General features: G+C 47.7%; 1 long non-coding RNA gene across 1 annotated transcript in view; it reads left to right on the top strand.

Moving 5' to 3' along the window:
• The window catches only part of LOC310708966, a 190,386-nt gene that overhangs the window by 61,713 nt on the left and 103,313 nt on the right, over window positions 1-25,360 (top strand). The gene's annotated exons all lie outside the window — the stretch shown is intronic.

Genomic DNA, 25,360 nt, shown 5'->3' with positions numbered 1-25,360 from the left:
GTGTTCATTCCTACGAAAGCTTCAGGGTGGACAGACAGCTTCATTTCCAATCAGTGCATGTCCCATAACTTACACTACAAAGGTTCCAGTTAACATTTTGTCCTATTATTTGTTGCTATAACTCAAGAGAATACCCTGTCAGGGACTGGACTGAGGAGGAATGGTGGGGACCGCCCTCCCTCCCTGGCATCTTGCCAAGAAGAGGAGGACAGTATAGATTTAGAACTCCGGTTTGCAGAAGGTCACAGTTCAGAGGCTGCAGTGGGGAGAAGCTGGGAAATATTGGGAGAGCAGTGGGAAGAAGAAGTACTAGGGGAGAGACAGCTGACAGATTCGGAGTTTCTAGAAAGCATTCTTGACACCCCCCCCCCAGGACCAGGCATGCCTAGAGAATAGTAGAACAAAGCTCAGAGGCAGAAAGTACAGATCAGCTGGCGTAGGTGACGTAGAATAGGAGGGACTGAGGGGGTGGGACTTTACTTGGAGAAACGCCATTATCTAAGAAAGACCATATTCCTCCATCTTTCTCTGTGAATATTGAATAAACTACTACTTGGTAAGAACTCTTCTTGTTTTTCTGCTTCTTGGCATCCCACTGTGGGAAGAATAGGATTCTCTGACGCCTGACAGCCCCTCAAGAAAGCAATAATGCTGTAAAGTTGGGGAAGGACCACAGAACAGTTAAGAAAGTGGAATGACGTGTGGATATGGTCCGGTACAAATCCACCACTAATTCCCTATTATTGCTTCAGTGACATGTTGCAGAATACATAGACACATGAAACCTACCTGCCTGGAACGACCCTAGTGTCATTGCAGACAAGACTGATCTATCAAACCTCACCTCTGCCATGAACTCAACAAGTAGACTAAGGGTCCATCCATATTTCTGTTTTCCCTCCTGATTTCAAGCTGAGGATCCAAGGGGACTTATTGTCTTTTCCTCCTGCTACTTTCCCTGGGAAAACCTGTCTACCGCTGAATCAGAGCAAACATCAACTGGCAGAAAACCTGTGATGTGAAATCCTGCGACAAGCATAAGTGTGGGAGCTAGTCTTGCAACCAGAAGGGTTAGATAGATTGGCCCCAGCCAAGGGTGCAGGGCCAGGTAGGTGCAAAAATTGCCCCTCTCCACTCTGGCTCGGAGTGGCTAGGAGCTCACCTATCCATTCTCTCTTTCTGGCTTTGGAGATGCACATACATCTCCATGCCACAGGTGCAAGGGACCGGGAGTGGCGCCGCCGCCAATACAGCTCCTTGCCAAGGGTGCAAGGGAGCCTAGGTATGCCTCTGCTTGCAGCTGGCAGTCTAGGAAGGCTGACTATGTGTGAAGCAAAACAGAAAAGGAAAAGCTCCCTTTGCATTCTTGTTAAAAGCATGTGTTAAAAGCAGGGGTTTGCTTACCTACCAGATGTTCAGTTTAACACATCATCAGCATATGGCTCACTGCTATATAATCAAAACAGCGATAGTCGCAATGCAATAAAGCGATGTTTCAACGGACGGAAGTGCTGTGTTTGGCCACAACAGTTTCTTCCCCAGAAAACATATATAGGCAGCTGAGTCCTATTTTCGAGTTCTTTGAGTAGAAGCCAGAATGTACAAATATTGCAAAACAAGCAAGCAGAGTGCCGAATCGACCAGCCTCCATTCCGATGTCCCAAACCTGCTTCTAGTGGAGGAGACTCCAGAACACCTTTAGCACAGGTATTGGGATGAGGGTTGCAGGTGCCTGATGTGGTGAAGCAGAAACGGCACAAGAAAAACTAGAAAGTACAGAGCAAGGAGAAGCAGTGGTGTAGCGTGGGGGGTGCAGGGGGGGCCGGCCGCACCGGGCGCAACATCTGGGGGTTAGGGTTAGGGGGCGCAAATCCACGGGTTAGGGGGCGCAAATCCATGGGTTAGGGGGCGCAAATTACTTGCCTTGCCCCGGGTGCTGACAACCCACGCTACGCCACTGAGGAGAAGGAGAGGAATATTTGTTTCTTAGGCTGGTCATAGTTTTATCTTTTTATTTCCCAGCGGGGAGGGGAATGACACAGTCAAAAGCGATGAGTGATGTTGGCTTAGGGCTCCTCCAAAATCTGCTGACCTGGGCCTGGAGATTGACAGGGAAGCCCATCAACAGTCACACTGACAGGCGTAGCCTGTTTGGCACCCTGGGACTTGCCTCCCCCCACCCCTGGATTGTGGGATGTGAAACACAAGAGCAGTCAAGTACAGCATTCCTAGAGTGAACATGTTTACACATGGGGAGGAATGTTTGTCCAGCCAGCAGGTAAACTTCCTATTTCCTTCTGGGCTGGGACAGACTTCCTCTGCATGTGACTAGAGGTGGGCGTGGCCTCACCTGTGCAGGTAACGACAAAAGCACAGGGCAGGGCAGCCATCTCTCTCTCTTTGACTACATGCATCGAAGAAGCAACAGCTGCTTAGCCAAAGATGCTCTTTTGGCTTCCAGCCAAGAGAGGATAGAGGGACTGTCTCTTTATGAGACAGTTTCCAGGTGTATATTACTTTTCTAAGCTAAGTCTGCCTTATGGGATCTGATTGTGAACAGAATGTGAGTAAACTCTTTTTATACTTTTATAGAAGACTGTGTCGTGTCTTATCTTTTATGAAGGAATAAGGGGAAAATACCAGAACAGTTATTATAGAGGCTTTAGCGAGCCTGAGCTAACGCATCCACTGTGAGTTTAAAAAGGGGAATGTTACTCTGCTAAATTGTGAACTTGTTAACACAAGTTGGAAAGGCTATAATCAAACAATATATCCTCTCCTGCATCCCTGAACATTCCCACATGGATTTATTTATTTGTTGCATTTATAACCCAACTCCCCCCCCCAAGGAATTCAAGGTGGTGTATGTGGTTCTCTTCCTCCCCATTTAATCCCCACAACAACAACCTTGCAAGGTGGGTTAGGTTGAGAGGCAGAGAGACTGACCCAAGGATATCCAGCGAGCTGGCACTTGTCCCCCCAGCTGCCAACATTCTGGCATCGACCCAAGACGCTTATGTTCCCCTGAGCAGCTACTATCAGACTCCCATCATGCCTTGCAGCCAGAGTGGCCAAAGGTCAGAGTTGCCAGGGGTTGGATTCCTGCAACATCTGGAGGGTCATTGATTAGCTCCCCATCCCTGAAATAGGGGAATAAAAATGAGAAACGATTTGGTTTTTACAACGTGTTGCGGAACTTAGCTCGGTCGTACTTTTTTTTAAAAAAAGGTTTTATATTTTAAATATCTTTTTCTTAGCTCCTTCAGGAGAATGCGTGGCGTAGAAACATAATTAATCAAAAAACAAAACCCCCGTTGCTGCTACGGTTGTTGTACAATTGCTGTAGTTTATTGGTTTTATTGGTTTTTAATTTGCATCTCTGTGATCTTTCTGCCCTGGGCAGGAGATAGACTCGCTAAACAAATGAAATATATTTCCCCCCCTGTACAGCAGTCTACGCTTTATCCTGACGGGTCTTGCGTTTGGGTAGATTGAGCCTGCGACATACTGGGGCATTGACCCAGTCATCACTCACAGTGGCGATGACTGAGCTGTTTCACAAGTCACCTGTGGAGAGTAAACACCTATCAGAGATACTGCAAATACAGCTTTTGCGCCACTCGGACGTCGCCGTTATCTTTGAAGCTGACAGCTTGAAGCATATATCTGGATGTTGACAGTGCGTGAGAGCATTCATCAAAAGCGAATGGTTTCCCGTGGCCCAGGAACAGACCGCTGCTAAGTCTGTGTGAGTCGCAAAGACTAAAATGCAATCTTCCTCTGTCCAGGAATTATTATTCTCACCTTTGTAGAATAGACACTCTGCCCACGATGGTCAGAATGGGTGGTATTCAATGAAGACACACATCCCACCATGAATCAGACTCAAGTTAGAACAGCTACAGGCAACTCAGATGCCAAAATCCTCTTTTTTAACCTGCTTAACTCCAACCCTGGGAAGATCTGACAGTGTCTCCAAAATAGAAAGTCTTTCATCTCATTGCCTCTTTCTTTGCCTTGCAAAGCCCAGAGAGAAGGATCGCTGCCGGACTAGGCTTTTGGTTTCTGGGAGGTTTTTCCTTTAGCTGAGCTGCGAGAACTTGTAGCTTGCCAAGTTAATCTTTATTTCTGGAGAGCAGAGGCAGTTGCCTGAGTTGGCTCGTGTGAGAGGAGAGGGGGTGGCAGGAGGTGCTACAGTCAGACATGGGAAGGTTCAGGCTTGTATTTCCTTTCAGGTTCAGGCAGAATTTCCTTTCCCAAAAATGTGGGAGGTAAAAGAGTCTGCCTTATTCTGAGCCAGTCTAATTGACCCAGTTGGTTCAGTATTGCCTGTTCTGACAGACAGCCGCCCTCCAAGGTCTCTGGCAGAGGACTGTCCCAGGATCTACTGCTACCTGGTCTAATAATAATAATAATAATAATAATAATTTATACCCTGCCCATCTGGCTGGGTTTCCCCGGCCACTCTGGGCAGCTCCAAACAGAATATTAAAAACAATAAAACATCAGACATTAAAAACTTCCCTAAACAGGGCTGCCTTCAGATGTCTTCTAAAAGTCAGATAGTTCTTTATTTCCTTGACATCTGATGAGAGGGCTTTCCACAGGGCGGGTGCCACCACCGAGAAGACCCCCTGCTTGGTTTCCTGTAACCTCGCTTCTCTCAGGGAGGGAACGGCCAGAAGGCCCTCAGAAACGGACCTCAATGTCTGGGCTGAACGATGGGAGTGGAGACGCTCCTTCAGGTATACTGGACCGAGGCCATTTAGGGCTTTAAAGGTCAACACCAACACTTTGAATTGTGCTCGGAAACGTACTGTGATCTCTTGGGGAGGGGGTTATGCTTTGAGCCCCACTCTCTTCTTATGCTCAATTTGTATTTATGTGTTAAATGAAACCTTCTATCCTAGAGACACTGCAGTCTCTGCTGATCTTCACCCCAAAGAAACCAAACTCCGAGCAAGCTCTGGGAACCCCGGGATTCCCTTGCCTCTTGGAGATTGGGGTGGCATGTAATGAACTCGTCTGAGACAGATGCAGACAGGGATAAGAATTGCAGTTAAAAGGCTCGCTGGAAAAGGATGGTCTTCAGCAGGCAGCCAAATGACAGTAAAGATGGAGCCTGTCTGATGCACAACGGGAGAGAGTGCCAAAGGGTCTCTCCTTGTAGTCTATGTAGGAACATGCTACCAGTTCCCACATCGCATGAAGCAGACCTCCTGGTGAGATTGCACCCGCGGGAGGCCCCCTCCTGCAGAGCGCAGAGATCGATTGAATATATAAGGGGTGAGACAATCTTTTAGTTCTGTTTTGAGCTGCAGTTTGCCTTCTTCCATAACCGAAGATCATAGGAACAAGACTTAGGAACATAAGCTGTCTTATACTGAGTAAGAGCATTGGCTCATCCAGCACAGTACTGTCTACACGGACTGAAAGCAGATCGCCAGGATTTCAGGCAGGGAGTATAGTAGTACAGTGGATGCTCAAGTTGCGAACGTGATTTGTGCGGGAGGCACGTTCGCAACACGCAGCGTCCGCAACACGCAGCGCCGCATCTGCACATGCGGGGGTTGTGATTGGGTGCTTCTGCGCATGTGCAAAGCGCGACCGCCAAAACCTGGAAGTAACACGTTCCGGTACTTCCGGGTTTCGGCGCTTCTGTAACCTGAAAAAATGCAACCTGAAGCGTCTGTAACCTGAGGTATGACTGTAGTAATAGTAGTAGTAGTAGTAGTAGTAGTAGTAGTAGTAGTTTATTTATACCCCACCCATCTGGCTGGGTGCTCCCATCATCATCATCATCATCATCATCATCATCATCATCATCATCATCATATTGCGATAAAACATCAGACATTAAAAACTTCCCTAAACAGAGCTGCCTTCAGATGTCTTCTAAAAGTCAGAGAGTTGTTTATTTCCTTGACATCTGATTGGAGGGCGTTCCTCAGGGCGGGTGCCACTGCCAAGAAGGCCCTCTGCCTGGTTCCCTGTAACCTCACTTCTCGCAAGGAGGTAACTGTCATTATGTGGTGGACCTCAGTGTCCAGGATGAGCGATGGGGGTGGAGACGCTCCTTCAGGTATACTTGGCCAAGGCCGTTTAGGGCAGGCTTCCTCAACCTCAGCCCTCCAGATGTTTTTGGCCTACAACTCCCATGATCCCTAGCTAGCAGGACCAGTGGTCAGGGATGATGGGAATTGTAGTCTCAAAGCATCTGGGGGGCCGAGGTTGAGGAAGCCTTGTTTAGGGCTTTAAAGGTCAGCACCAACACTTTGAATTGTGCTCAAATACTTTGCCGACAAAGGTCCGTATAGTTAAACACACATAGAATCATAGAGTTGGAATAGACCACAAGGGCCATCGAGTCCAACCCCATAAAGCTATGGTTTCCCCAGTAGTGATGTATGGAAGTGAGAGCTGGACCAAAAAGAAGGCTGATTGCTGAAGAATGGATGCTTTTGAATTATGGTACTGGAGGAGACTCTTGAGAGTCCCATGGACTGCAAGAAGATCAAACCAATCCAATCTGCAGGAAATCAGCCCTGAGTGCTCACTGGAAGGACAGATCTTGAAGCTGAGGCTCCAAGACTTTGGCCACCTCATGAGAAGAGAAGACTCCCTGGAAAAGACCCTGATGTTGGGAAAGATGGAGGGCACAAGGAGAAGGGGACAACAGAGGACGAGATGGTTGGACAGTGTTCTCGAAGCTACCAGCATGAGTTTGACCAAACTGTGGGAGGCAGTGGAAGACAGGAGTGCCTGGCGTGCTCTGGTCCAGGGGGTCACAAAGAGTCGGACACGACTAAACATCTGAACAACAACATACTGGGAGCCAAAGCAGATCTCTCAGGACCGGTGTTATGTGGTCTCGGCGGCCGCTCCCAGTCACTAGTCTAGCTGCCACATTCTGGATTAATTGTAGTTTCCGAGTCACTTCAAAGGTAGCCCCATGTAGAACACATTGCAGTCGTCCAAGCGGGAGATAACCAGAGCATGCACCACTCTGGCGAGACAGTCTGCAGGCAGGTAGGGTCTCATCCTGCGTACGAGATGGAGCTGGTAGACAGTATCTCCCAACCCCATCTGGAGATGCCAGCGGATTGAACTTGAGACCTTCTGCTTGCAAGGCAGATATCGGTCTTGTAATTGGAAATCTCTATAGGAAGCGAACATGGAGTTTCAAGCTGAGCTGCTGGTGTGCGAGTTCGCAGAGGTGTCAGTTCTGGGGGGAATGCATAAATTTATGTGAAAGGGCCTGTGCCAGCACACAAATGAACTTCAGAGACATTACACCAGACCTCCACTTGGCCCAGTAAATTTTACAAGGCTATGAGTCTCTGGGAACTAATGCAAATATAAATTTATATGAAGGCGTCTCGTCCCACGCTCCCCTTTATCAGCGAGATCTCCCTGTCAACGAGCTGCTTGCCGTTGTCCGAGGCATTAATCAGCCCGACCTTTTTGCAATCAAAATTAAGTGTGTGTCATCGTTCCTGCCTTCGGGATCAAAATATAAAGGAGCCGGATTGATTCTGCGCCCCCTCCTTTCTTGCTTGCTCTCCGATCTGACACTTAATAAAACATTATATTTCCTCGTGCCAGGAGTAAGCAAAAACGCTCGTATGCCACCTGTCTGCCGGGCCCCGACACCCGTGATCCATCTTCGTAGGAAATCGATCTCTCGGGGCGGAAGAACTAGCTGAACCCAAATTAAAAGTCTCTTGCAATCTCTGCCCTCGTAGTTCATGTCAGTTGAGTTTATGGGACAGCGATGCAGGACGCTCGGGGAAAACAGAGAGAGGAAAATAATGGACAGAGTGGCTTCATTCTGTCTCCATTTTGGGGGCATGGCAGTGCCTGGGGGTCCTTGGCGTCAGGATGTCAGAGAGGAAGAGAAGCAGGCGAGTAGTTATGATTCCTGCTTTGCAGCGGGTTAGACTAGATGACCCACAGAATCCCTTCAGCTCTACAGTTCTGTGATTCTATGTGGATGGAGGGACAGCTCACCCTCCTGGTGATTGGGAGAGGGAAGCTTCCCATCACTGGATGACTGTGACATCAAGGGATGACTTTCATGTGCAAGCAGATCATGCCAGAAATGTAACACCACAAACAGAACCTCTACATTGCCTGAAATACAATTTCACAGGGCCAGTTTTCACCAGCTGTCAAGAGCATGGGTAGGCAAACTAAGGCCTGGGGGCCGGATCTGGCCCAATCGCCTTCTCAATCCGGCCCACAGACGGTCTGGGAATCAGCATGTTTTTACATGAGTAGAATGTGTGCTTTTGTTTAAAATGCACCTCTGGGTTATTTGTGGGGCACAGGAATTTGTTCATTCCCCCCCCCCCAATATAGTCTGGCCCCCCACAAGGTCTGAGGGACAGTGGACCAGCCCACAGCTGAAAAAGTTTGCTGAGCCCTGGTCAAGAGCATAGATCATGGGTGAAGGAGACTTTTTTTTCCAGCCTAAAGGCTGATTTCTCTTCTAGGCAACCTTTTTTTGGGGATGGAGACAGAGCCACAAGTGGGCAGAGCAACCAATGCAAAGCTAGAGGCATTATCTGAGTTCAAGGGCAAATCCCAGTCTGGCAAAAGCCTTCGAGGAGCATGCCAAACTGGGCTAGTAGGGGTGTGTGGCTGGGGGGAGTTTGAAGGGCCAGATGGAGAAACTTGGAGGGCCACATTCGGCCCTCAGGCCTAAAGTTTCCATCCTTGGCATGGATCAGGGGGCAGCAAGGTTTACCTTGCCTGGGCCGGTTCACTCCACTGGAGATCTCTCCGTGGGCCAGATCGCATGCACGCATAAGCGTGCTCAGCTGCAATTTCTGGCGTCTGTGTCTGTGCAGATGAGATTTTCAGCATCTGAGCATGCGCAGACGCGATTTCCATCACCGCAAAAGTGAGTCCTTGCGCTGTGCTAGTTTAGCACAGCGTGTGGGGACTCGCCGAGCGGGCAGCTCAGTTCAGGGGCCGCCCGTGGGCTGGTTAAATGACCCCCATGTGGCCCATGGGCCTTAGGTTGCCTACCCCTGGCATAGATGAACCAAGGGACGGATGCCCATATGTGTGCCAGTTTTTCCTTGGCTGATATTTGACCCTGAAGGTGCAAGCTACAGCTGGGAGGGGACGTTCGACAGAGAAGAAGTTTGTGAGGAGACGTCCTCAGCTGTCTTGCCTTCAGACTAAAAGTAGCTGTATCAAGCTTTTATATTATTATTATTATTATTATTATTATTATTATTATTATTACAGTGGTACCTCTGGATGTGAATGGGATCCGTTCCAGATCCCCATTCACATCCTGAAGCGAACGCAACCTGCGCCTGCGGGTCGCGATTCGCCACTTCTGTGCATGCGCGTGACGTCATTTTGAGCGTCTGTGCATGCGTGAGCAGCAAAACCCGGAAGTAACGTGCTCCGTTACTTCCGGGTCGCTGCAGAGCACAACCCGGAAATATTCATCCCGAAGCTACTTCAACCCGAGGTATGACTGTTTTATTATTGGCATGATGAACATAACACACCTTTGGGCCTACATCTCAGAGACAAATGATTTGGGAGATCCATATAGGCAGGAATTGGGGGGAATTAATAATCTGCGGCAGCTGTCCCCAAACCTGTTGCCCTACAGATGTCTTGGTCTGAAAGGCGGGCATCTATCTATCTATCATCTATCTATCTATCTATCTATCTATCTATCTATCTATCTATCATCATCTCCATTTTTAGATCTCTGGGTGTTTTGAAGTATGTTAGCAAGGACTCCCAACAGAATAACTCCCACCTATCCCACTGATACATTATATTGCTGGAAGGAAGGAAGTGGCTGAGTTTCCACCCAAAAGTGGATTTCTGGGTGGTGGTTCTGTCCTGTCTGGTCCTGCTACCCAAATACCTGGGCTCAGGATTTTTAAATTCCAAACAGGTACATTTTGCAACGGGCTCCTCTTACTGCATCTCAGGGTTCTAGTTTTTTTGAGGGTAAATTCCCCAAGCCTAAAGACCACCCACCTCTCATTTTGCTACAACTCCCAATTTCTGGGATTGCTGGGGGTTGCAAACCCTATTTATGGTAGGGTTGCCAAATGTCCAGACCTATGTGATCCCAGTGATGGAATTAATGTCAGTGGGAAATTTCTGGAAATCGTCAAAATGTCTGGGTTTTTGAAAGTTCCCCTCCACCTAAAAAAACAAAACAAAAAACCAACTTCCTCAAGAAAGCTCGACAACTTTTTGCATCTGGATTTTTACTTCTTGCAATTTGGCAAATATTTTATGGGGGAATAAGAGGCAACGGGGCAGCTGGGGTTTGTGTGTGTGCTGGAGGTAAAAATGACTATCAGACTTTTACAAGAAAGTTTGTATCACTGGATCAAGTCCATCCATTTTATTGAATTAATTAAACTCAATGGTTTTAATTGGGTTTTGAATAAATGTGCAATGAATTGCTACTGCTTTGAATTCCATGGTGCTGTTATCTTCCTTAGTGGGTCGTGCAAACTGCTATTCTGAACAATGTTTTTTATAGGGTAGGGGGCACCGGGGAAGGGTTTATGGAACCAAGGAGGCAGTGGCCCCCAAAGGTTTGGGAACCATGGGTCTAGGGGCTGGTAACTGGTGGGCACTTGTTTGCAAAACTCAAAACCCGCTGAGGATAAAATGCTCCGCTTCCCGGCTCCAGGCTAAGCTGGCTCAGGTGCCCGTTTCTTGATTTGCAGCCCTCTCCGCAATGCTGTATTTTTTTGCACTCGTCACCCGAGCCGAGACTTTAATTTACTACCCCAAATGCACCTTTGTATAAGCAGCATAAATCGATGCCAAAGTTCTGCGCCCAAGGGAAAACAGAGTGAAAGAAACACAGTACAGTGGTACCTCTGGATGCGAACGGGATCCGTTCCGGAGCCCCATTTGCATCCAGAAGCGAATGCCGTCCACATCTGCGTGGGTCAAGAATTGCTGCTTCTGCTCATGCGCATGTCATTTTGAGCGCCTGCGCATGCGCGAGCGGCGAAACCTGGATGTAATGCGCTCCATTACTTCCGGGTTGTTGCAGTGCGCAACCTGAAAATACTTATTCCGAACCTACTTCAACCCGAGGTATGTAAATTTAAATGTAGGGTGTGAATGTGGCCAGCAATGATACTGGATATGCCCCCCTGCATTCCAAAAGTGGGGAGCACATTTGCGGGGGGGGGGGGGGGAGAGGCAGTGGGCAGACCATTTGGGCAGCCCGAAGCCTGCGGGCGCCCAAGCCACAGAGTCTCTCCTAGGAGAGACGCACGGCTTGGGTGCACTGCAGGCGCCACAGTGAGTGCCACCCGGCATTTTGTCACCCCCCTCAGTGGTGACACCCGGTGCAGACCGCACCCACTGCACCCCCCTTCCTCCGCCCCTGCCCCAAATCCAGCAAGCATCGGTAGCATCAAAATACTCCAAAGGCAGATGAACTTCCAGGGACCAAAGTTTGAGTCTGGGGGGGGGGAGGGGGAAGAGAACCCCAGAGCTCGTTTGGGGCTTCTGCTCCTCTGCCAAGGGAATGAGCTTTTAATTGTCTCATTTGCTCCGGGCTTTAGAACTTCTCTTCACAGGTGCTTAATTCTCAGCACTCTGGGCAGAGCAAAGAGCCGGGCTATTAATCCTGCATGGCAAAAAGAGCTCTGCTGGAGAACAGTTTTATCAGCCTGCTTCCCCACTGAGTCAGAATCAGCTTACAGAACTACAGAAGTGGATGTCAAGGCGTCTGGTACCTGTTGTGTCAAGTGGATTTCATCACAGCCTCTGGGGCTTCAGACCAAGCAGAAACAACTTTGTCTTGTGTCTAGTCTTGGGCCAACAACACCTTACACAAACTGCTTCGATTTCCAAGAAGTCTGCTTGCTACAGGACCTTGCATAAATAATTAGCCTTACCGTCTCACACTTTGTTCAAAGTTATTTTATTATTTAAATACAAGTACCCATTGCTACAGGGAGACGGGTGGTGCTGTGGGTTAAACCACAGAGCCTAGGACTTGCCGATCAGAAGGTCAGCGGTTCAAATCCCCGCGACAGGGTGAGCTCCCGTTGCTCGATCCCTGCTCCTGCCAACCTAGCAGTTCGAAAGCCCGTCAAAGTGCAAGTAGATAAATAGGTACCACTCCGGTGGGAAGGTAAACGGCATTTCCGTGCGCTGCTCTGGTTCGCCAGAAGCAGCTTAGTCATGCTGGCCACATGACCTGGAAGCTGTACGCCGGCTCCCTCGGCCAATAAAGCGAGATGAGCGCCACAACCCCAGAGTCGGTCACGACTGGACCTAATGGTCAGGGGTCCCTTTACCTTTACCTTTTTACCCATTGCCACAGGTAAGGATCCCAATGAACACATCATGTTAATACTCTTGTCTGCACCCCAGTCTCCAAGCAGCAAGAGACTCCAGGGTTTCCAGTGCTTACCCAGGGCTCAAGGTTTTTTTTTAGTAAAGATCAGTGGGACTGTGGTGTCTTCACATGGTTTTGTTTACACTCATATATATCCTGAGCATAGGATGGAGGAGGGCTCACGACATTAACATCCCAAAAGATCTTGACTCACTGTTAGGTTCCCATGGAGATCTTTAAACCATCGTTATGGGTCTAGCATGCAGCAAGCTTCTGGCATCAGCCAAAACTCAACCTTTCTTTGGCCTATTGTTCTCCATCCTAGGATGATGTGGCATCCAGCCAGCCGAGGTGATGAAAAGCCCTCCCATTTGTCTCTATAGCAACAGAGTGACCTCTTTGGACATGTAAATGGCGGTGCTTAACTGGCCAGCTAAGGCCATCATCTGACCAGCTCATTGGCTTACTTCTTGTAGATTCTAAACCTCACAGACACAGGGTCACAGGTCTGGAAGGGTCCCATGGGTATCATCCAGACTGACCCCCAATCCTGTAATGCTTTTATTAATGTATCTTTCTTATTTGCATTCTGAAAGGTGGGGCACAAATAATCGATACAAATAAACCAAGAGGGGGAAAAGGTGGGAATGATTCGGGATCAATAAGTAGCAGCGGTGGTAGGAGAGGGCAGAAAACTCTAGCTGGAATCCTGAAAGGTCTTCTGCCTACTCATAAGGCAACCTGGCATGATGGTTGGAACCTGGACTGAGACAGAAGAAGAGACATGCCAAGGAAGAATGCCACAACGTCCCCTGCAAAGGTGGAGCTGAAAGGGGGTCAAGCCAGGTAATGTGCGCATAGGCAGAGCTGTCATCCAGGCTGAGTCCCACCCAACGCCAGCTAAAAGGACCAAATGCAGATGAGCCTGCAGGATCAGGCCAATGGCCCATATAATCCCACAGGTAGCATGGCTCAGAAATGACCCTCCTTAAGACCTGGGACAGCCGCTGGCAATAAGAGAATATTAAGACACATCAATGCCGTGGTGATGGGTGACAGTGTGATGGCCTGGGACTCGGGCTCGGACTCAGAACCAGAGGAGTCTCAGTCTGCACCGGATCCTCTGCCTCAGGCATAATATGAACCAAGTCTGGAGCCTGATCCTGAAGAGTCCCAGTCTGCACAGGTTCCCCTGCAACAAACACCAGCTGGGCCGAGTCAGGGGCCTGATCCTGCCCTGGCTCCAGATGTGGGGATGACCTCGTTGCCTCCAGCTGGGCCATCACTTACAGCTACTCCACTACCGGTTGGGTCAGGAGAGGTTGAGGCGGCCCCTGGGTCTAGTAACCCACCGACGTCTCCTGAGCTGCAGAGACTGAGGTCTGAGAGAAGGAGAGACCTGAGTACTCGCAGGAGGAGTGCTCGCCTTTGGGCAAGATAGGGAGGTGAGTCGCGGGGGATCAGGACCGGCCGTTACCCCAACAAAGATAAAAGGCTGTCGGACCCCGCCCCAGGTTGCAGGAGCAACATTGCTGTTTGCTAGAACCTGCCTGAGACCCTGTGCCTGACCTAGCCTGGTTTCCTGCCTCGTGTCCTGCCTTGGCCCTGTTGGACTGTCTCCTCATGGTACCCTTGGATTTGGGACCAGACCTGGACCATGTCGCTTGGGTTACCCCCGGGACCAGCACAGATAGTCATGTTGTAGTCTGTCCTCGCCCCAGGGCTTTTGACGCTGCTCTTTAAACCCTTGCATGTAACATAATTTTGGAAGTGTGACAATTAAAAAATAAACAAGGAATATTTGGTGTTATGCTGGAGGGGATGCCAGGGAACAGGGAATTTTATTCACATGTGGTGGAGGTGTAAATATGTACAATATTTTTTGGCAAAGGGTGTTTAAGGTGATAACAGAAATCACTGGGTTAAAGCTGACCGAAAGTCCAGAGGTAGCATTATTATCAATTTATGATGGGGTGGGAGGTTTGCAGACTATGAAGGACTTGCTCACAAATTTATTGACAGCTGCATGAATCATGATATTTAGGAAGTGGAAGGGACAAGAAGAATGTAAAACGGAAGAATGGTATAAAGAGGTGTGGGATATAGCTATTAGTGATAAATTAACATGTGCCATTAAGGTAAGACGGGGGATATGCAGGAGAAATGATTTTGGGGAGATATGGAGGGTGTTTGTAGAATTTGTACTGTTAAAATGGGAAGGGGTCAAACCATCGCAAGAGGTGTTGAAATTTTGGGAGATTGGATAGTTACAGTGGAATGGTTTCGGTGGTGGGGTGTACATGCTTATTCTTATTTATTTATGATTATTACAACAACAACAAAATAATAATAAAAAGCCTCCGATCCCTCGCTTTGGCTTCGGGTTGCAGGCACTCGCATGTCCGCAAGGGGGAGCATGAGCCTTGGTTAAAGATCGGAACAATTGTGAGTCATTTCGCTGTGGGAAAGTTTCCTTACTCAGGTAAGCTTAGGTAAGCATTATGCCATTATGCAGCAGCTGGATGAAAGAGACTGGGTTCAGAAACCCAAGGATGCTATCAGTGAATGGACTTTATCTCTGCTGCTTTTAAAAAGTTATAATAATAATAATTATTTTTTAAAAAACATTATGACAGTGAGAGCCGTTTGGCAGTGGAACAGTCTCCTTCGGGAGGTTGTGGACTCTCCTTCCTTGGAGGTTTCTAAGCAGAGGGTGGGGGGCCATCTGTCGTGGGTGCTTTAGCTGTGATTCCTGTATTTCAGGGGGTTGGAATGGATGACCCTCGGGCGTCTCTCCCAACTCTACAATTCTTTTTTTAAAAACTTTTCTTTTATTAGGAATTTCAACATAACAATTTATCAAAAACACATCATCCTCATCCCCCCCATTCCCCCCTCCCCCAAAATACCCCCCCAGACTGCCCTCAGCTCCTCTCTCTAGTTTTTCAGCACATGTTATTCTCTGCATATTATAAAATTGTAAAGATCCTTAATTTATCTATCTATATATTACCAATAAAAAACCTGCCGAGCAGTCCAGTTCATTTTGTTGTTTCTTTAAGTACTTTGTAAAAGGTTCCCATACTTCTTTAAAGTTACAGTTGTCCTTATTGCGTAGTTTGTGTGTCAATTTTGCCAATTCTGCGTAGTCCATCAGTTTCTCTTGCCATAGTTCTTTAGTCGGGATTTCTTCGTTCTTCCATCCTTGTGCTATTAAGACTCTTGCCGTAGTTGTTGCGTACATGAAGGTGTTTTTCAATTTCCTTGGAAGGTCTTTTCTACAATCACTAACAAGAATGCTTCAGGCTTTTTTACAAATATTAATTGGAACATTTTCTTCAACTCATTGTATATCATTTCCCAAATTTTTAAAATTTTACCACAGTCCAACCATATATGGTAAAAAGTCCCTTCTTTTTCCTTACATTTCCAACATATATTTGAGCAAGTTTTATACATTCTTCCTATCTGCACTGGTGTTATATACCATCTATACATCATTTTCATGTACCGTAATTTTCTTTCAGCAAAGAACCAATTCTACAATTCTATGATTCATCTCTACATTTAATCTTTGCTTTTGCCCCTCTCCTCTAAAACTGCGAATTGTTTATCTGGAGACACTGGCCAATAAGAGAGACACTTTTTCAAGTGCTGAGCTCTGAGTGTAGACCGTGAAAGTGCAAGAGATCAAAATGATTTATATTTCTTAACAGGGATCATTCTGGAAGGCCTTACTGAACGCCTTTTGAATCCATTTAGTCAAGTCGAGTCAAGTAACCTTTATTGGCATCACATAAGAACATTCAGAATAGATAGGCCAGTGTGATCTCATCGCATGGCGCTTAAATGCAAAATGTATGATGATCACTGCCAACAGTTTCCAGACCATCTGCGTATTCCAACATGGAAACCAGAGACGGAGGTTATGCATCCATTTAGGGCAATAACAGTGGAGACTCCTAGCTCAAGGCCAATAGTAGGGTTGCTTCTCTCTCTAACTTCCCCAACCTTGACTGTGCTCCTGTACCTTTAACATCTCTTTGCAGGCAGAAATGCAATAGGTGAAGCTTCTTTCCAGTAGGAGGGGGTGGGGCTGGGGAGAGCCCCACACCTTTTACCTGTTGCTGCAGAGTTGTTAAAGAACCAGAACTGAACCAAGAAAGCAGCTGTTAAGGAATGAAAACAATAACAATAAAAATCATCTGGACTTTTCCAAATCACGACAGATGAAGGAATCTCTTTGAGGCTGTGCGGAGATGGAGGTGACCTGCGACGTTTGTGAGGATGAAGCTAGCAAATTGCCAGCTCCTGTTGGCATGGCAACCCTGCTGGTCCTCAACTGGGAGGCAGCGTTTAAAGTTATGTCTCTGTCAATCTCGAATTGAGGGTTAAACAATGAAAAATGCAGAGATACAAGAAACACGGCAAGGGAGAGGAAGACTGGCTTGGAAGCACACAGGTTTGCTGCTGCCACCTCTGTTGCAGTGGGCATTTATTCTGTTATCAGCAGGGCGGTTGATGCTAGGAATGGGCATTGTGGCACCTTTGCCTGTAGCTGACTGCATCTGTCTGATCCAGCGCAGAGAGCTCATTCAGAAGTGCAGGTTCCCTCCGTGATAGTCACAGCCACGCCCCCTTCTTATACATAATCTCATGTAATAATAATAATAATAATAATAATAATAGATGCAACAGGAAGGATTTGAAACCTGCGGGACCAGAGATTTACAGAAGATTGGAAGAAGTATATGAACTATTTGAAGAGCAATTGTAACCAACAAATTACGCTAGTAGGACTACAAGAGGTTTTGTAAGGAGAAATATACACAGTGTTACAGAGTAGGAAAAGATAGAGATATTGGTTATGAGTTTGAAATGTAATAGGGAAAATAAGAAATGCATACTAAGAGATTAGATTGGAAAATTTTCAGACAGGACTAATGGAAGTCAAAAAATTGAATAAGATCTAAAAGTAGGTTTAATTATTGTTGGAAATGGTATGTTAAAAAACTAATAAAAATTTATATATATAAAAAATAGATGACCCATTCTTACATTGTTACGATGCTGGACAGACCCCATGACCTTAAGGAGAAAGAGAGAGGTTATTCTTCATGACTTTTTCTCCGCACTTGTTTTGGTGCTGGAGAAGAACTCCTAAAACGCCAGCCAGAGGGCCTTGCAGGGCTCCTGTTCTTTGAGTAATTGTGCTTAATGATCTGTAAGGGGCTTGGAGGGAATAAACTTCACGCTCATGCAGTCACCTGGGGAAAAAAGCCATTAGGGGGACGGTGCTAATGGCAGTTCCCATTACGGTCTTCTAGCACCTGGAGGAAGAAGGGAAGAACAAGTGTGACGCGGCAGCTAAAAAAGCCAATGCAATTCTGGGCTGCATCAATAGGAGTATAGCATCTAGATCAAGGGAAGTAATAGTGCCACTGTATTCTGCTCTGGTCAGACCTCACCTGGAGTACTGTGTCCAGTTCTGGGCACCACAGTTCAAGAAGGACACTGACAAACTGGAACGTGTCCAGAGGAGGGCAACCAAAATGGTCAAAGGCCTGGAAACGATGCCTTATGAGGAACGGCTAAGGGAGCTGGGCATGCTTAGCCTGGAGAAGAGGAGGTTAAGGGGTGATATGATAGCCATGTTCAAATATATAAAAGGATGTCACATAGAGGAGGGAGAAAGGTTGTTTTCTGCTGCTCCAGAGAAGCGGACACGGAGCAATGGATCCAAACTACAAGAAAGAAGATTCCACCTAAACATTAGGAAGAACTTCCTGACAGTAAGAGCTGTTCAACAGTGGAATTTGCTGCCAAGGAGTGTGGTGGAGTCTCCTACTTTGGAGGTCTTTAAGCAGAGGCTTGACAACCATATGTCAGGAGTGCTCTGATGGTGTTTCCTGCTTGGCAGGGGGTTGGACTCGATGACCCTTGTGGTCTCTTCCAACTCTAAGATTCTATGATTCTATGATTCTAAGAGTTGGGTGGACTCTGCTGAGACAAGAGCAGAAGGAGGCCGCCTGTTCTTCACTGAAAGGGGACAGAGGGACAGAGGGAGGCCGTGTTTCAAAGAAGCCGTGTGTGCAACAACCAGGCGGGTGTTTCAGTCTTGCACTTTACTTCCTTTTTACGATACGATACAATAATCTTTATTGTCATTGTCCCATACAGAACGAGATTGAAAAATCTACATCAGACATTCAAAAACCAACAAGCCTGCTATCCCAACTATCCCAATCTGGTTAGCCCCCTAAAAACTCTGATACCCCATTTTTAAATACAATATACTCCCATAGAGACTCCTTACACTGCGTTTAAAATCAAAATCACATTTGGGTAGAAACTGTTTCTCAGGCGGCTAGTCCTAGTCTTTATAACCCTGTACCTTCTTCCAGAAGGCAGAAGCTGAAAGAGATTGTTCTCTCCGCAGTCTTTGCAACCTTGTTTTTTCCCTGACCGTGCAGCTCCCAAACCACACACACAGACAATGGTAGAATGCCATCAACAGGTCCTTTGAGAGATTGTTTTTCCAGAGGATTCTCAGAAAATATAACCTCTGCTGTGCTCTCTTCATCAGGTCTTTGCTGTTTTCTCCCCAGATTAGGTCATCTCTTAACTCCATTCCCAGAAATCGAAACACCGAGACCTGTTCCACACACTTTCTCTCAATAAAAAGTGACTGAATGTTCAATTTACATTTCCTAAAGTCCACAATAATCTCTTTTGTTTTCTTTAAGTTAAGGAGTAAGTTGGTTTTCCTGCATCACTCCCCCAACTGCTCAACTTCCTTCCTATAGGCTGCCTCTCCCTCTCCAGCCGTGATTAAACCAACCACCGTTGTATCACCTGCAAACCTCCTTGAGGTTCCTTCCTTACGTTCTGCTATAATTTCTAAGACGAGGTGCCCCGGCTCCTTGTCACCACCTATGATAAGGCCTCAAATCCACAAGAGCAGCTTCCAGGCCAGCTTTGCCCTTTTTCTTCTTGAACAACAAATGAACAAGGGGTTGAAGCGACAGGGTCAAGGTGCTCCAACATGCAGCCTGCAGGCTGTGCGTGATTCCTCCTTTCGCGGCTCATAGCAACACCCCAGAAAAAAAGATGCCTTGTTAACAGAAGCGCTTACATCTGTTTGTGTATTAAATTTGATAATTAAATCTATTGTGCATTTAATTAGATATATTTAGGTAAATAGATTGTGCATATTAAATAATATCAAATATATTGGAAACACTTCAATTTACAAGATGGAAATTAAATTCAGCGCGCAACCTGCAGGTTCTGTATTTTTGCTGCCCATTTGGTGTGAAAAATTCGACCGCCCTGTTTTAGGACTTTTAAAGTTTAGAGAAAAGTCAAGCAGGAGGCGACATGATGGGAGCTTATGAAATCATGCATAGCATGCGGAAAGAAGATAGAGGGAAGTTTTTCTCCCTCTCTCCTAATTCTGGAGCTCGTGGGCATGCAGTGAAGCTGCGTATGTTGGAATATTCAGGACACATAAAAGAAAGAGCTTATTCATGTGCCAAGTAGTTAAACTGTGGAACTCGCTTCCACGGGAGGCAGGGATGGGCGCCAAGCTAGATGGCTCTGAAAGAGGATTCGACAAACTCATGAAGGATCACAGAATTGTAGAGTTGGAAGGGGCCTCCAAGGGCCATCTAGTCTAACCCCCTGCAATGCAGAAGGAGGCTATCAATGGCTACTAGACAAGCCGGCTGCGCTCTGTTTCCACGGAGACAGGGGAGTGGGGGGCTGATTTTGCATTTCAAATCCTGCTTGCGGGTTTCCCACAGGCAACCCACAACTTACTCCTTAATTCAAAGAAAACAAAAGAGATTATTGTGGACTTTAGCAAATGTAAATTGAATATTCAGCCACTGATTATTGAGGGGAAGTGCGTGGAACAGGTCTCGGTGTTTCGATTTCTGGGAATGGAGTTGAGAAATGAGCTAACCTGGGGAGAAAACAGCAAAGACCTGGTGAAGAGAGCACAGCAGAGGTTATATTTTCTGAGAATCCTCCGGAAAAACAATCTCTCAAAGGTCCTGTTGATGGCATTTTACCATTGTACTGTGGAGAGCGTATTAACTTATGGTCTGAGTGTGTGGTTTGGGAGCTGCACGGTCAGGGAAAAAACAATGTTGTCCAGGGTTGTAAAGACTGTGAAGAGAGTAATTGGGTGCCCACTTCCCACCTTGGATCAAATCTACGCTTCCAGGTGCCATAAGAAAGCTGCAGAGATAGTGCAGGATAGTGCGCACCCCGGAAATGATCTCTTTCAGCTTCTGCCTTCTGGAAGGAGGTACAGGGTTATAAAGACTAGGACTAGCTGCCTGAGAAACAGTTTCTACCCAAATGCGATTTTGGTTCTAAACGTAGTGTAAGGAGTCTCTAGGGACCCGGGTGCACTGTGGGTTAAACCACAGAGCCTAGGACTTGCCGATCGGAAGGTTGGCGGTTCGAATCCCCGCGACGGGGTGAGCTCCCGTTGCTCGGTCCCTGCTCCTGCCAACCTAGCAGTTAGTGCAAGTAGATAAATAGGTACCGCTCCGAGGGGAAGGTAAACAATGTTTCCATGCGCTGCTCTGGTTCGCGAGAAGCGGCTTAGTCATGCTGGCCACATGACCTGGAAGCTGTACGCCGGCTCACTCGGCCAGTAAAGTGAGATGAGCGCCACAACCCCAGAGTTGGCCACAACTGGACCTAATGGTCAGGGGTCCCTTTACCTTTAAGGAGTCTCTATGGGAGTATATTGTATTTAAAAACGGGGTATCAGAGTTTTTAGGCAGCTAACCAGGTTGGGATTGCTGGGATAGCAGGCTTGTTGGTTTTTTAATGTCTTATGTAGATTTTTCAATTTCGTTGTTCTGTATGGGACAATGACAATAAAGAGTATCGTATCGTATATGGTTGGACCCTGTGAGAACAGGATACTGGACTAGACGGGCCATTGGCTGGATTCAGCAGACTCCCCTTGTGATAAAAGTTGAGTGGAGCAGGTAAACAGCAGTTTTCCTGAATGATCCCAGCCCCCGGCTAGCTCGACTTGGTGGAAATCAGAGGCCCTGGGGAGGTGAGCGAAGTCTCCTGTGGCCCAGGCTTGGAGCCACACCAGGGCCTTGTCTCGCTGGGCAGCCTGCTGGGATTGACAGGCGGCATTCAAAACGAGTCGGGCCGAATCAATTCATTTCAGGTCCTTGTCGGAAACCATTAAGGGACACAATGCTGACGAGGTTTGTCCGTGGGAGCCGGAGGCTGCTGCCTTCGGCGTGTTTGGTCGATTCCAGCGCCCGGCTGGGGTGGGATGGGAGACAAAGGCCCGCCCACAAAGCACGGCCAAAACAAACCGGCCACGTTCCCAGGGATGTGCGGCTTGGGCCGATTACGTAAGGCGGCTTGAGCTGCCAGCTGCGCTGCCAGTTATGTAACTCCCTGGAAGTCTGCGTCACGCAGCGCTCTCCTGAGCTGCTGCCGTTCGCCACTCCGAACGCCGATTTGCGCGGCACAGGCCCCTCCGGGAAGCACCACGGCCTGCCCCTCTGCACATCTTGAGACCCTCATCATGCAGGGCTGGCTCACACGCGATGTGGAAGCAAGCGCAGCTCTGCCACGCAATGGGAGCTGCAGCCTGGACGAGTCCCTTGTGCAGCATGCAGATTGCTGTGATGCGCTTGCATATCAGTGAACATTACCGACGCATGAAAGCGTTGTGACTCGTGTTACTTTCCTGGGTTGCTAGACCGGGAGGTCTGACCTGAAGTCGCCCGGGCTGGTTGGCACCCTCCAGGAAGCAGGAGGGAAGCTTTAATTTCTGGGTGGTCTTTAATTTCTTGTTGGCATCCATCTGCCCCTTGAGTGAACAATACAGTGGTGCCTCGCAAGACGAACGCCTCGCAAAATGAAAAACTCGCAAGACGAAAGAGTTTTCCGTTTTTGAGTCGTTCCGCAAGACGAATTTCCCTATGGGCTTGCTTCGCAAGAAGAAAGCCCATAGGGAAATCTCCGGGGACCTCTTATAAAATGCTGGCGGTCGGGAGCAAAGACTTTCGCCCACTGCCGGCCTTCAGAAGAGGTCCTGGACGACCCCCCAGCCTTCGCTGCCGACCCCCAGCATTTTAAAAGCCCCCGGGGCAGCGGAGACTTCTCCGCTGTCCCGGGCAATATTAAAATGCTGGTGGGCGGCAGCGAAACCTTCGCTGCCACCCGCCAGCATTTTAAAATCGCCCCGGGACAGCGGAGGCTTTTAAAATGTTGGTGGTCGGCAGCAAAGCGCTCCTGTCCCCGGAGCTTGCGGGGTGGGAGGTGGGGAGAAGGGCTTTTCTTCCCACCGCCAGCCTTCAGAACAGCCTTCTGAAGACTGGCGGTGGGAAGAAAAGCCCTTGTCCGTCCCCCCCCCAGCCTTCAGAAGAGGTCGGGGGACAGACTGTCCCCGGACCTGGTCTGAAGGCGGTTTCCATAGGAACGCGTTGATTGATTTTCAATGCATTCCTATGGGAAACCGTGCTTCGCAAGACGAAAAACTCGCAAGAAGAAAAAACTTGTGGAACGAATTAATTTCGTCTTGCGAGGCACCACTGTAAGTGTGCCAAGAATTAGTGTGTTGCAGTGGTTAGAGTGTTAGAGACCAGGGCTTGAACCCTCACTTAGCCATGAAGCTCCCTGGGTGACCTTGGGCCAGTCACCATCTCTCAGCCTAACCTGCCTCAAGGGTTGTTGTGCGGAGGACAACCATATATACCACCTTGAGATCCGTGGAGAAAGAAAGGTGGTATACAAGTGTCTTGTAACAAATAAATAAAACAGCTCTGCTCCCTTTAAAAAACTGGCTGATTCGAGGAACCTTGTTTTTTACACACACACACCCCATCCCGGCATGTTTAAGGGCAGCTGCTCTGCCAGCAAAGCTATGAGCAACTAGGAAAACTGCATCCAAATTATACAAGAGAGAGAAAAAAAAATTGAGTGGTTGTTATGGCAGGAGTTTATACTAACCTCTTGTCAACTCGAGACAGGGTGGAGTGCTGGAAGCCAAGCAGCTGGAGGAACTATGGTACTGTCTGGCCAAACTGGGAGTATCTGATTTTTCCCCCTACTAAAGGCATAAAAGGACAATTATCTTTCTTCTAATGTGGCTTTTGATTATACCCAAGGGAGTTGATAAGAGCCATTTGGTTTCACTGTCAACTTGGAGGGTGTATTTGTGCAACCAACCACTTTGACGTCAAAAATGCAGAAGACAGAGGACCTTAGGAGAGGGCGCCAGGTAGGGACGCTTTTGCCCCCAGCTCATCAGAAAGTACTTGTCTGTGTAGGGCAATGTGGGGGGAGGGACTTCTGTAGCTGGAGGGCCACATTCGCTTCTGGCTAGCCTCCTGAGGGCCAAGTGTCAGTGGTGGTTGGGGACAGAGAAAAGTTCAGCAGAGCAACACATATTTCTAAACCTTTGTACAGCACCTTGCATTTCTTCAAGTCACTCTAGATTATCGCCACAGCTAAGAGAACAGAAAGCTGAAATGTGGTGTGCAAACAGAGGTGTTCCGATTGCAGGTCTGTGGGGTTATACTTCACAACACCCCAAAAGATGTAAAATGTGTCAAAATCTCTTATAACAAGAGGCCAGGATAGAGCAAACCAAGGCAAACTGGGAGCATCAATGCTCCCCTAAAATGGTGAACTCTCCTTCCTTGGATATTTTTAAGCCGACGTTGGAGGGCCATCTGTCAGGGATGCTTCAGTTGGGATTCCTGCATTGCAGGGGGCTGGATTAGATGACCTTAGGCAGTCCCCTCCAACTCCAATGCCAGCGGGAGGGGGTCGTCTTGAAATAGATTCAGATGTATGGAGGTTTTTGCTTTTACAGTGGCACGCAGCAAGTGAAAGCTGCATCGTACCAGGGCAAAACGAATCAGGCAGCAACTTGCTAAAGCAGCTCAGGAGAGCCCCAACCCTATGCCTTTCCCTCAAGAGGTTCATGCCCCTGATTCGGATCAGATGCTACTCAGCCTGTTATAGTCCTGGCCTAATTGATTCTTTCCGCAAAGGAAAAACGAGACAATCCCCAAAGCCTCGCTGCAACCTGCCACTGCTATTTAAAAGTTAGCGTAACAAGAATGTAATTATTGGATCAGCTGTAAGAACCCAGCATCCTGTTTCCAATGGTGACTAGACAAGGGAGGGAGGCCTGAAGGCAACTCTGTGTAACTCCTTTCACTTGGTTCATTTCCCACAGTGCATGAAGCCATTTTTAGCTCGCTAATTGTGGTGGGTTCTGTAGCTCCATTTGCTGCATCAGACAGTCTGTTCTTAAACCCTCGACACACCTCTTTTCCTGGCTCTTACTTGCCTTTTGAGATCTCTCCGTTCTCCAAATCCCTATGCCCACCCTTTCTTCCTCCCATTAACCAAATTCCACCCCAACCCTTTGTAGAGATATGCAGAGCCACACAATTTGTGTGTACCTCCCTGCCTAGAATCATGGAATTGTAGACTTGGGTCATCTTCTTCAACCTCCTGCAATGCAAGAATCTCAACTAAAGCACCCATCTCTGAAGGCAATCCAACCTCTGCTTTAAGACCTCCAATGAAGGAGAGTCCACCGTCTTTCAAGGGAGACTGTTCCACTGTCAAACAGCTTACACTCAGGAAAATTCCCCCCGATGTTTAGTCAAAATCTCCTTTCTTGTAACTTGAGTCCTACCCCCCCAGAGCACGCAAAAACAAGCTTGCTCCATCTCCCATTGACAGCCCTCGTGATATCTGAAGATGGCTATCCTATCTCTTCCCAATCTCCTCTTTTCCAGGCTAAACATACCCAACTCCTTCAACCGCTCCTCATCGGGCCTGGTTCCCAGAACCTTTATAACATCTTGGTTGCCCTCCTCTGCCCATGTTCCAGCTTGTCAACATCCTTCTTAAATGGTGGTGCCTGGAACTGGGCATTCCAGGTGTGATTTGATCACGACACAGTAGAGCAGTACTATTACTTCC

This window comes from Podarcis liolepis, assembly GCF_965112155.1.
Source record: "Podarcis liolepis genome assembly, chromosome: 6".
Classification (NCBI taxonomy): domain Eukaryota; kingdom Metazoa; phylum Chordata; class Lepidosauria; order Squamata; family Lacertidae; genus Podarcis; species Podarcis liolepis.
This window is presented reverse-complemented; position numbering and strand designations above follow the sequence as displayed.